This window comes from Herpailurus yagouaroundi, unplaced genomic scaffold (assembly GCF_014898765.1).
Source record: "Herpailurus yagouaroundi ecotype Mexico unplaced genomic scaffold, PumYag 28, whole genome shotgun sequence".
Lineage (NCBI taxonomy): Eukaryota > Metazoa > Chordata > Mammalia > Carnivora > Felidae > Herpailurus > Herpailurus yagouaroundi.
The window spans coordinates 12,739,622-12,753,314 of NW_024412376.1; positions in this window are offsets into that span (position 1 = coordinate 12,739,622).

Sequence of the window (13,693 nt, forward strand, 5' to 3'; positions counted from 1 at the left end):
CATTGCAGCCCCCAAAGGGATGACTTTGAGAAACCTTGGCTTTTGCCAAGATCAGGCCCCCCTTGTAAAGTCAGATTCAATCATCTGGGACTGTGATCTCACTTCCGACTCCAGACATATACACTAAGGCAACATTTGTGTTTGTTGATGGGGATGGTGACAGTGTCTTTAAGGCATCCTAGGACAAATGCCTGGCTTTTTTCGTAAAAGATGATGTTTCTGCAGGCTTCCTGGGTTCAGGACAACATCATTCAGCCTGATAGAATGAGATATTCTTTGTGGTGCTGGCTTTCCTGGCATACTCTGTTAGGAATAGAACAGAGCAGATCCTGGGACTCAGTAGCTATGGGGGTGGAGTTTGCTTGTTAATTTCCACAGCTGTCTCCCTGAATTGCTCACTCAGCTTTTGGGGTGCCAGTTTCATTGGTGGCCAGTCTTCACTTCCACATAAATGTTTTAAATTTTATTTTCAAGAGAGAGTGAAAGCAGGGGGCAGGGGCAGAGGGAGAGGGAGAGAATCTTAAGCAGGCTCCACACTCAGTATGGAGCCCGATGTGGGGCTCTATCCCACGACCCTGGGACTATGACCTGAGCTGAAATCAAGAGTCGGACACTCAACCAACTGAGCCACCCAGGTGCACCCACTTCCACATATATTTTATAGCTCATGGTCTCTGGGCATTTTTTGCCACTCTGAGTTTTAGTTTTCTTAACTGCAAAATAATACCACTCACAAGTGATTCATGAGGAATTGTTCAAATGAGTTATGACAATGGTCTCCAAATCTTTTTGAGAATGTTTTCCATCAGTAAACATGTATTTGTGTGTGTACCCCCAATATATGTATGCTTATGTATTTGTAAATTGCATCACTTATACCATTAGCTAATATCTCAAGTCATAATATACACTAAGGATAAGGTTTATTATTGATGGTAGTGGATATCAAATGATATTTTAAACAGTTATGATAATTTCAAAAATTTTTGGCCAACTTCCTAGACATGAGTAAGTCCTAATTGTCTTGATCTTGTATTATGGCTATTATATGGTCGAGCTCTTACTAGGAGTGGAAGTGTCAGCCCTGCCTATTCTTGTTGCTTGTGTTATAAGTATTCACTTCCATTTGCGATTTCTATTTATTTATTTATTTATTTATTTTTAATTTCTTTAATGTTTATTTTTGAGAAAGAGAGAGAGAGAGAGGGAGAGAAATAGAGAGCACAAGCAGTGGAGGGGCAGAGAGAGAGAGGGAAACACAGAATCTGAAGCAGGCTCAAGGCTCCGAGCTCTGAGCTCTCAGCACAGAGCCCAATATGAGGCTCAAACCCACAAACCATGAGATCATGACCTAAGCCAAAGTCTGATGCTTAACCTACTGAGCCACCCAGGCGCCCCTCCATTTAGGATTTCTTTCTGAACCAAGCATCCACTTTGTGTGTGTGTGTGTGTGTGTGTGTGTGTGTGGTGGTGGTGGGGGGGGGGTTAGTTTAATTAAAACTAGATAATATAATCTGCAACCCCACATAAGCCTTCCATGTTGTTGTGGAGCTCTCACTCTTTCCCCAGGTAACACGTATCCTGTGTGTTATACTTGCACTTCTGACACAGGGACAAAAAGTCATCAATGTCAATCCATGTATTAGATATTAATAAAAATCAATTTTGGCTATTTAACACAGGGGCTCAGATGTTTTCTTTCCTACAGTTCATGGATGGTTCTGCCTATCCTCTGGCATATGTATGTGCTTGCACCCTTTTTTGGAGATCCCTAAGTTAATGAATGTAAATGTGCTTTATAAGCTGCAAAGCACTGACTACAGAAAGCAATGGTGAGCAAGTATATTCAAAGAGGAATGTGTTCATGAGCAGAGGCTATACTTACCTAAAGCTTTATGGACCTGTGAACATTTTTTAAAGAAGGATCAATCCCACTGGTGCCTGGTCATTCCTCCTTTGTGATTGGAGTTCCAGGCAAGTTGGGTGGTCACACCTGGTCATTTCTGACTCCAGCTATGCTCCCTGCATGACTATTAGAAGCACCTTGAGTATAGGTCTCTGCTCCTCCTTCTCTGGGTTGGAGGCCTAAGAGAATGCTCTATAAGGATGATTTCTGTGGGTTTAGTGTGGCTAAAGAATTATAAATGGGAAGAAGGAAAAAATGCTTTTGCATTGCAACTTTGGAAGGCTTTGTTGGACTTCAGAGAATCAGAACTATTATCCTTCCCTGGATCCTGAGAAATTCCAGTTCTTTCTTCAAAAGCAGTTAGGTTACAAGGTTCTGATATGAAATATGTGAGGTCAGGTCATATTGGGCATTGAGCCAGAAGAGACGTTGCTATGACCAGCCAGATCTGGGGAGAGATAGGATATTCACAAATTATTAGATAGCTAAAACTTCAACCTGGAAAGTCTCTGTAGCTCATCTTGCATCACATACATAAGGAGGGGAAAAAACTATAAGCCATTGTGCCCTCCAGATTTTATTGAGCATGGAGAAACTCTAGAACATAGGTTTTCTCTAGAACAGATAGTCCCTGAAAGTCTCTTTGATAGTTTTCTGGTCACTTTGAGGGCAGGTGAGAATGGCCCCTATCTGGAGAGCATTTTGGCTTGACCACTGCCTTGGAGGGAGTGATTCTCTCTGGAATAAATTTGGCTTCAGAAAGAATAATAGGGTAGAAAAGTCTCAATGAATATGTGTTATCCAGCTCCAAAGGGAGGAATAAAACACAAAGAGATAATTTTAGGGTCCTCTTAGTAAGCTGTCTCTTGAAAGTGGAACAGTAGCCGGGCACATGCTTTGTGGCAAGACTACCATTCCCAGCTTCCCTTGCTATTAGGTATAGCTATGTGATTGGGTCTTTGGCAACAGAATTTGAGCCACTTCTAGGTCTGTTACTTAAGATATTGGTGTGTCTCCACCATGCTGTCTTTCTCCTTCCCATGACATGAACCCAGACAATATGGTGACCCAGCTTTGGAAATGTGGATGATGTCAATTTTCTAAGGGATGACTAAGCAGTGATGGGATCCTTGAATGGCCATGTAGAGTCAGATTGCTGCCCCCATTCTAAAAGCTGAACTACTGTGTGGTGAGCTGCCTAAATTTCCCCCTTCAGATTGGAAGCCCTCATTCCCCCTGATTTGGGGAACATTGGCTGCTGAGGGTGCACATTTGGACTTTTTAGGAGTTGCTGTTGGCCAAAGAGAGTTGCCCCACCTTAAGTTCTATTCCCTCCTCCAGGAGAAGACCACCATCCGGTGATGGTCAATGTGTGGTCAAAGGGCCTGGCCCCCATGCCTCAATTTTGGACAACTGTAAAGGGAATCCCAGCTACAGAGCTTCCTGTGATATTCCCTGAAGTTTCTATTGCAATTGCAACAGCCCCTCAGCCAGTTCCTGTTCCAGAAAGCACTCCCCAGTAACGCTCTGGCATACAAGTCTCCTTATCAATCTATTTTCTGGGCCATCCGACCCCATATACCACTCACATTGTGACTGCTACATGAATGGGTAAAATTCTTATTTATACTTCATGTCTCTGCAGTATTGGGCTTATTTGTTGCACCACCTCAAACTTCACCTTAATTCAATTATTGAGTAGTGAGAAACAAATTGACCTGGGAATTAGAAGACACAAATCCTAGTTCTGTTTTCTCAGGAACTCGTGTTTTGACTTTGAACTTCACCTCTCTTGGCCCTAATCTTATCTGTAAAATGAAGGTGCTAGATTAGATCATTTTAAAGGTCTCTTTCAACTTTAATAATCTGTGGTTATGCTCTTTCTAAAAAGTATCTCTTCATGAGGCTACAGCGATATCCAGTGGCAGTTATATCAGTTGAAAATTTCCACCCAAGCCAAGGATTTAGAATGTAACCCTATATCATGACCTCTCTTTTGCTTCTCCTCATCCCATCTCCTTTCCCTTCTGCCTGCACCACCTGTCCTCTATTCCTTTCTGATTCATCTCATCCACCAGCCAGCGAGTAGGTCCAGAAAACCTCAGTCATTTCTTTGAGCTCAGCTGCTGCTGTATGCTTCCAGCTGAAATTCCATCTGGAGCTACTGTTTTAGGCCAACTCCTCCTGTGAAAGCCGTCTTTTTTCTATTGCACCTCTCAGCTCTTCACCCCAGGGATGGCTTGGGCAGAACTGGCCACTAAGGACATTGTCCTTTTTCTTTCTCCAAGTCAGAGCTCTTTTGTAATAAGAATGTTCTTGACAACTCTCTCTGGGAACATGATGCTTTGCTAGGCACTGGAACCAGTGAGAAGAACCCAGCCCTGCCTTCATGGCACTTACACACAAGCTCAGGTATTGTCACTCAAAGAATCAGAAAATGGTTAGCCTTTTGTTTAATAGTACTTTGCAGTTTAGGAAGTATGTTTTCATATTATGTCAATTCATCTCTGAAATAACTCAGGGAGTCTAGTGTTATTACTCTTCTCACTTTGCATGTGAAGAAAGAGAAGCTAAAGGACTTTCATAAGATCACACTGTAATTGGCAGAATTAGGACTGGAGCTCACATCTTCCAACCATAAAACCTGCACGTTTTTTTTCTTTACCCTTTTATTAACCTGATAAACTTATTTTCTAGATCATTGCCTAGATCCCCTAGACAGGTCTCTAGGCCTCCATTAAACTTGGCTTATGTCTTGATATATGAATTATTAGTTTGCATGATGCCACCCATCCCCTCAACTGTGTTGGGGAGGCTTTGATAATAGAGCCTGTGTCTTAGTCATCCTTATATTTCACCTGAATGACCAAATAACTATCTATCTATCTATCTATCTATCATCTATTTTTATTTAAATCCAAGTTAGTTAACATATGGTCTAAGAATTATTTCAGGAATAGAATTTAGTGATTAATCACTTACATATAACATCCAGCACGCATCCCAACAAGTGCCTTCCTTAATGCCCATTTAGTCCATCCCCCATCTCAACACCCCACCAGCAACCCTCAGTTTGCTCTCTGTATTTAAGAGTCTCTTATGGTTTGCCTCCCTCTCTGTTTTTATCTTAGTTTTGCTTCCCTTTCCCTATGTTTTGTTTCTTAAATTCCACTAAATATTTTTGGTTTATAGTAAGTTCATTGTGTTTTTTCCCTATAATACTAAAACTTTTCACATTGTGTAATGGCAATAATAATGAGGACTGGTTATATGCAGAGACAATAGGAGGCTGCTTATGGGTGTGATGTTGGAAGTCTGGAGGAATCTCCTCCTTCCTTATTGCCTCCCAAATACCTTTATTAAATGGTGGTGTAACCTTTCATTTCATGGTATGTAAGTTCTCAAGTGACTTAAATTCATTCTAGTTTAGAAAAGATTACTCCCAGACTCTCTTCCAAGAAGAGGAGAAGCAGATTGTGGAAGACATGTACTTGAGACAGGGTAAGGAGGAACCACAGATAGACAAAAAGGGACACAAAAAATGGATTCCTAGGATATTAGTGGCAAATGATCTCACCTTCCAGTTTGCTTGGTACATGTCTCAGAGCTTCAAAAATCCCTTTTCTGTTTCTTCAAGAAGCTTGTGGGAGTGGTGGGAATAAAGGTAAAGGTGGGCATTTTAGGCACTTTTGTCTCAGTTCTGAAACAAGCAATTCCAGGGTTGATGGAAGCATGACTCAAGAGAAATCAAAAGTGGAGCATGGCACAGCCCGAAATCACCCTTTGCTGTTTCTGCATGTTCGGGCACAAGGCTGTGCTACTTCAGCACCGAAGACAGCGCCACGAGGGCCCCCATCCTCTGAGCTGGGGCTCTGTGGCTGTTTACACTGGGGAAATTTGCATGTTTGATTCAGTGTCCTCGGCAAGCTGTGCCAAAGATTGGAACCTGGAGTCTTAAGGAAGGCTCAGCATCCAGGAGTCTAACTCAGATTCCTTTGGGTTTTACTCTAGGCTAGTAATCACTTCCTTTTTAAGTTAATTCTTTGGGCTTTAAGCCTCTCCCCTTTCCCCCCAAGCTACTTGAGGCATTTATCTAATCCTTTCTGTCCCATTCTATCAGAAAGAAGATGGAATCCTGTGGCATCTCCCCCTCCCCCCCCCCCGCCCCCAACTAACCTCAACCCTTTTGGTTTAAATATACTCTTTCATTCCTTGGATCTCAGGCTGTTTTCCATGTAAGATTTGGCTAAACAGCCCTGGATTTCAGGGAAGCATGGATGCACACTGAAGTATAATTGACAGAGAATTGGATGCCCATTTCTTTTCCATTTTCCAAGGCAGTACTTGGACCCTATGGCAGGGATCTTTTGAAGACATCATGTCTTAGCTCAATGGACATGTTCCCATGAGTAGGAATTTCAGGCTTAGCTTCAGGGCAAGATTGAAGAAAGTCTCTAAGACTCTTCAAGGCCTCCAAAATGCCACAAATTATGCAATAAAAGGCACATTGATATTCTGCCTCTATGAAAGACCACCCTGGATATAGTTTTAATTTTTCACCATCAAGATTAGAACAGGTCACTCAACTTCCCTGAGTCTCAGTTTCCTCAACTGTAAAGGGTGATAATAACAAATACCTATCTTATATAAAAATTAATGGGATTGGGGAGCCTGGGTGGCTCAGTTGGTTAAGCGTCTGACTTCGGCTAGGGTCATGATCTCGCGGTTCGTGAGTTCGGGCCCAGCATCGGGCTCTGTGCTGACTGCTCAGAACCTGGAGCCTGTTTCAGATTCTGTGTCTCCCTCTCTCTCTCTGACCCTCCCCCGTTCATGCTCTGTCTCTCTCTGTCTCAAAAAAATAAACGTCAAAAAAAATTTATAAAAAAAAAAACTAATGGGATCATCTATGAGAAATTGTTTTGTTAACTGCAGAGTGTTACCCAATAATTAATAATAACAGTCTCTACAAAAAATTTGATGGGAAGATATTGGCATTTCTGGTTTCATAATCATTATGGACTATAAAAATGTCAAACCCTGCCCGTCAGAGATGAGAAGATAGTGATGCCAGGACAATTCAAAGAGAAACTTGTTATCCTGCTTTGAGTTGGCTGTTGCTTGTGAACTTGGCTTTGGTCCCTTCTGCATCTTAAATTTTTTTTTCTTGTATTAACTTAATAAACCAGGGACACTCACACTGACACTCTTGATTTATCAGACAGTCACAGTGCTGCTGGAAACAGTTAGTGACACACCCCCTCCTCCACTCTCATTTCCCACTGGCAGTTAGACATTTCAGACCCTTGCAGAAGCCTGTGGGTTTTATTAGTCATTGCCCACGTGTTTCTTTCCATCCCCCAGCTACCTTCATGTCACTTCCACTCATTGCTGCATATCTTTTGGATGATTTGACCTTCTTTTGGAGTTCCTAAGAAAGATCACTTTGTATCGTGTCTAAGAAAGAATAAGCCCTATCATCCCTAAGTCTGTGGACAATACGATTTCTGCCTATATGCTCATTTAGGTGTTTAACCCTTGCCAGTGGTCCCATTATGCCCTTGGATGGTTTAGGTAATGTTTGGTTGTCTACACACCTCCATTTCCCCTTCTTTCTCAACAGAACTCCAATTGTGTTCATTCATATGTCCTCCATTCTCCATGTAGCCATGTGCCAACCTTACCTCCCAGCTCCAGAGCAGGTCTGAACGGGGAAGGGGGAATTTCTCTTCCCTGTACCGGTGGCTAGTCCTGCAAAATCTCTGCAAAAGGCTTTTTTACTCTTAAGACACGGTGAAGTGTCTGGATGAGATGCTGAGAATTGTTGTTGCCAAGTTGCTACCAGCCTAATATTAAAGCTAATACTGCACACCGTAGGGCAAAGACATGAAGAGAACCTGGTTCCTTGGTGACATCGACAGGCCACTGAATCAATTCTGAAACTTGCATTTCTTTGGCCTTCCTGTTATGTGAGCTAGTCAAGTTCTTTATTGATTGAGCAGGGGTTTCTGTCACTTGCAGCTAAAAGCATTCTAATACACTGAGTTGCTAGTCTAGGTCATTTGTGGAAGATATAGTGCACGCTCAGTCTACTGTTGAGCCCCACAATCAGTACTCCAAATTAATCTACAGAGCTTCTTAAACCAATAGCATTTTCACCCACTCCTGCCACTTTTAGCCACATGTGTCAGATGATGTAAGGTGGCAGCAGTTAGGAGACATATTCTGCCAGTTTGTGGATTCTATGTTGTTGGGGGTATTCTGATTCATTCTTGATCATCACTGGTTCTATTTCCTCCAGGTGCCAAGCCTCATTTGCTAACTTAATTACTTAATTCCTTGATTACTTTGTTTTAGTAAAAGAAAGAGTTCCTTCAGCTACATAGAACAATGAATTAAGCAGGGAGGGAGATATTTGTCAAGTAGAAAGACCCTTTTGCTCCTTGGAAGCCCATGTAGGGGCCCAGGATTCTGTAAATAAAAGATTTCTGGGGGCCACATTTATTAAAATTCTGTAAAGGAACACGTTGGGAGGGTGTCACAACCCCTCTGTGCAAGACTCTCTGATGATCTGTCAGTGGGAACAATAATTTCTTCTGACTCACAAGGGTGGTAGAAAGTGGAGGAAGCCATTTTTAAAGACTGATTCTTCACACTCATAGATAGATGGTTGATAAGCTACTGAGGGAAATTAGAAAGAAAGGACAGATGGGGAAACTGAGGCACAAAAGGAGCTGTGAGGAGATTAATTACATATTCCCCCACAGATCCGGTAGTCAAATCCAGTCAAGAAATCATACTGAGTGCCTCCAAGTGTAAGTTTGGTGAGAGAGGCACTGACTTTCTCTGTCATTGGGGTTTCATTGTCTAGTTGAAAGATGATATAAACAAGCAAAAAGTTACTTTTAACTATAAAACTGCCTGAATAGAAGATATGAATAATTGTTCTGGACAACAATAAGAGGTACAATGAAAAGATAGGTCATCAATTTTTCAAATGAACTGTACAGGTAATAATCTAGAAGAGAAAGGAAATGGAAGCTACTATGGACTAAGAAATAATGGAAGATGTGGGGATGATTTCACTACCTCTGCTGTCCTAATTACTATTACCACTGTTACTCTGACAAGAACAGACTCTGTTAATTGAGCATCTATTGTAAGCCAACACTAGGCACTTACTACAGCCACTCAGTCTTCACAACAACATTGTCAGGTATTATACCCGCTTTGTAGCAATGAAACTGAGAATTAGATGCTAGGAATTTTTAAAAACAGTTTTATTGTGGGGAGCCAGAATGGCTCAGTTGGTTGGGCGTCTGACATCGGCTCAGGTCATGATCTCACGATTCATGAGTTCAAGCCTTGCGTTGGGCTCTGTGCTGACAGCTCAGAGCCTGGAGCCTGCTTTGGATTCTGTGTCTCCCTCTCTCTCCGCCCCTCCTCTGTTCTCTCTCTCTCTCTCTCAAAAATAAACATTAAACAATTTTTAAAAAGTTTTATTGATATAGAATTCACATAGCATAAAATTCACCCATTCAAAGTCAACAATTTGGGGCACCTGGGTGGCTCAGTTGGTAGAGTGTCCAACTCTTGATTTCAGATCAGGTCATAATCCCAGAGTCATAGGATTCAGCCCTGCTTGAGATTCTCTCTCTTTCTCTTTCTCCCCTTCTGTCCCTCTCCCCCTCCCCCACCAAAAAATAAAATAAAATAATTAAGTGTACAATTCAATACTTTTTGGTATTTTCACAATTACACAGCCATCACCACAATCAATTTTCAAACATTTTCATCACCCTGGAAAGAAACCCTAAATCCATTAGCTCCATTTCTCCCCAAATCCCCAAGACCTCTAAGGGTTTTAACTCAGGCCTGTTGAGTACTGAAGGATTTGTGAAAGATTACAATTCCTGAGTTACTAGAATATTACTTAGCTCTCCAAGCCCTACTAAGTTTGAGACTGATTCTGACAAGACAGGTAAGTAAATGGTTTAATTGAAATATGAGGGTGAATTGCTGGATGGATTCTTACTACATAGTGTCTATTGTGCTCAGTTTTCAAAGGTACTGACTGGGATAGGAAGTTCTACAATTGCACTTTTAGGCCATTTCTCTTTTCTCTGTTTATGTGCTTTCCAAGGCTGGGACTATTGCAAATTTCAAATAAAATTTCCTTTGCAGTTTGGGCTGAGAGTGGAGAGCAGAGAGAGCTGATTCACAGATGACTAAACAAATAATGTTTAACATCCTTGGCCTCACCTTCAAACTGGGAAATTGGTTACTAAAGCATGCTTTCCAGAAGCAAAAGCTCTGTCTTTTCTCCTTTCATCATTGAGTGGTTTAGCCAAGTTCGAAATTGGTATGTGTTCCCGTTATAGAACTCCCAAAAGATCCCTCTGTATTGAGAACCAGTCAGCAAGACTTAAACCCTAATGTCTAAATATAAAAACTTGGTGAATTTGAGATGTGGAATCCAAAACTGAATGTTAAAAACATTTGAAACACAAGCACTAGGATACTGAAGCATAAAGCAAGGACCTGGAATCTTCTGATATCTTACTTTCAGTAAACAAGGACAGGAAATCAGAGAGTGAATGGGTCTGTCCAGACTGTCCTTTAGTTCTGAGATTGAGAGCATATTGAGTAACTTGTCTAAAATCACTCAGCTATACAGTTGAGGAAGAGCTGAACTTTAAACCCAAGTCTGCCTGATTCCCAAGGGCATGTTCTTTCCACTATACCAATGCGCTAGAGCAAGTAGAGTCATGGAGAAAAACCAATGAGCCCAGAGAGTGAGTGATAACAAAACCTACTCTGAGCATCCTAGTGGGGAGTAGAAATTGCTTCTCCCTGCCAGCAGGAAAGGTGGGCTCAATACGAGGTTATTTTGAAGGGGGGTAGCAGAAACTCCTTCCCTTTCATTTGCTTATTCTCTCAGGGCTTCTGTTTGTTCCTCTAGAAGATGCCATGTGAGTGCGGGGTGGGGGGAATAGGGCTTGAAACACTAACATCCTTCTCATCTTTATTGTTATTTTTTTTTAATTTTTAATGTTCATTTATTTTTGAGAGAGACAGAGTTTGAGTGGAGGAGGGGCAGAGAGAGAGAGAGAGAGAGAGAGAGAGAGAGAGAGAGAGAATCTGAAGCAGGCTAAAAGCTCCAAGCTGTCAGAACAGAGCCCGACGTGGGGCTGGAACTCATGGACCACGAGATTATGAGTTGAGCTGAAGTTGGCTGCTTAACCCACTGAGCCACTCAGGTGCCTCTATCCTTCTTATCTTTAAGAGGCTACAGACCTTGCAGCATATTTATTTCTTGATATTTTAAACTTGATGGAGCAAACTGTGGCCCTCACATAAATTCCCATTTACATGTAACAGTGCCAGGAGCATGACATCTTTTATCTTTCATGCCAGGCAAGAGAGGAGTGAAGAGGAACAAGTTCAGACACATGGGCAGGGGCCATGAGCCTCCTTCTAGACTCAGCCTACAGAGAATTGTCCCCGTCCCTCCTCTGGGCTTTTGCTAAGAGCCTGTGGAGAAGAATGTGATCCTGTCTGAAAAGTGAACTGAACTTGGAGCAAGAAGCTAAATAACTCCAAGGTCCACAAGTGCCATTATCTGTCTCCTGTTTCTAATCCTGATTCAAGGACCAGATTGAGTTTATCTTTTAAAAGAACTGGTCAGCTCTCAAATCAAAGAGCCTAGTCCTCTTATTTTCCTCTTCTGGGTTTTGGAATAGTGACGAGAGCCCCCAGTGCCATGGCAACAGAGCTGTAGAAAACCTAACCCAGAAATGTGGGATGGAAAGGAACTCGTGGAGATGGCAGCTTCTGAGGGACAAGAGAGTCATCCTCCTGAAGGCAGATGGGAAACTGGTCCTTCACTCCATTGTGACTGTTGCCCACTGCAGCCAGGATTTCAGGGACTTGGCATGACCGGGAGCCAAAACATGCAGTGCTCAGTCTGAATGCCAGCTCAGATACTTACCAGCTGTGTGACATTTGGCAGGCTGATTAACCTCTCTGAGCCTATGTCATGGGATAGTTGTGTGGATTATACAGAGGCTGAATGATTGTAAGTGCTTGGCACATATTAGATGCTAAACAAATAGAACAAATATGAAAAATAGAACAAATATGGTCTATTTTACGCACTGGGTTTCTCACTCTAAGTTCTTTCCGATGATGTGGTTTGTCTATTTGGAAGAGGCATGGTGAGAACAAACTCCCATATCTCAGGCTTACTTAGATCTGGGAGAATCCGGGGAAAACCTGCCTGAATTTTCCCTATATATGCAACTCTTCCTGCTCAAGTTGTGATGATAATGGAGGGAAGAGAAAATTTGCAGGCAGAGAGCCAGGAATGGAAAAACCTGGATTTCTACAGCCCAACTCACAGACAGACCCTGGGCAAGTCATTTCCTCTCAATGGCTGTAGACTTCTGCTGTCACATGGGTTCCAAAAGGTTGCAAGCTCGTTTAAAAAAACACATTATCAGGGTTTGGACAAGGTTGCCCTCCTCTGCAAAATACCTTTCTACTCAGCTCCCTGAGGCCTGAAACCCTACTGCCAGAGTCTCCTTCCCTGCACTAATCCAAATAGGGGTTTTGTCTGCTGGGCCAAATGCAATCACTGGATGAATCACCGGGTACATCACAGCTCTGGGGAGGTTGAGAAAGGACAACCCTGTGCAGGGAGGAGGAAGGAAGGTAACAGAAGGCCAAAGCTGTAAGGCCCCAGGGCATCTTCTACCTTCAGCATTTCCCCAGAGCTGGTCCATTGGCCACCTACAAACAAAGTCCCCATGAAATCAGCAGAGATGATAGAGGGACTCAGGGGCTCACTGTGTACCCTTGGGAAGGTCACTCCACCTCACCGGGTCCCAGTCCACATCTGTAAAATGAGAGGGTTGGACAATTCAAGTCTGGAGCTCTGATTAGGTTGAGCCTGTGGGAGGATGCTGCCCTCCTGGGTTCAGACTGCCAGGGGTTAGCGGCCAGGAGCTCAGAGTTGGTGCTTTTAGCAACAGCCCTTCTGAGGCTAAAAGCCTGCTCAGAGGGAAAGGCACAGCTCACTGCTGAAGGAAGGTCCTCTTGAACTCTCTTGCAAGACCTCAGTGAGACAAAAGGGCCGATTGGAGACAGGAATTCTGCAGGAAGTGGTGGCTGGTGCATGGACAGAAACCCCTCTCCCTTTCCTGTTTATTGTTATTTTATCTTTTCAATATGTATTGAGCACCAAAGGTATAGTAGGTAATTGTTCACATCAGTATACAAAGCACACAAAAGCCATGGCTTTGTAAAGCATATGGTCTAGTACAGGGAGATAGGCGGTAAAAATTAGAAAACACTAATTTACAGTGTCTTGATGATAAGGACTATGGGAGACAGAAGCAGGGTGTCACGGTGTGGTTTTGACGGGGGTGTGGTTGTGATGAGAATAAGTGACTTTCGAACAAAGATTGGAAGGACGTTGGCTGGTGGAGGGGAGAACATTTGGAATACAACTACCTGTGAATATTCACAAAACGCCCTTTAACGATGCTATGCATTAGTGCTACTTGTTTGTTAATAATTAATAAATGAGCCATCATCTGTTCATTCGTTTTTCCCCCTTCGTAAAGGTTTATGCACGCTTTGTGTTCCCCAGGCTGTCCAACTTTTCTCTTTGTCTCCCTCTTCTTAGGGATGCTACGGTTTCTTCCCTCATTTCTTCCCCGTCACCTGGGGTTTTTCCATCCCAGTTGTTGCCACTGCCGCGCCCCTCCCTGCTTCCCTTCCCCCATG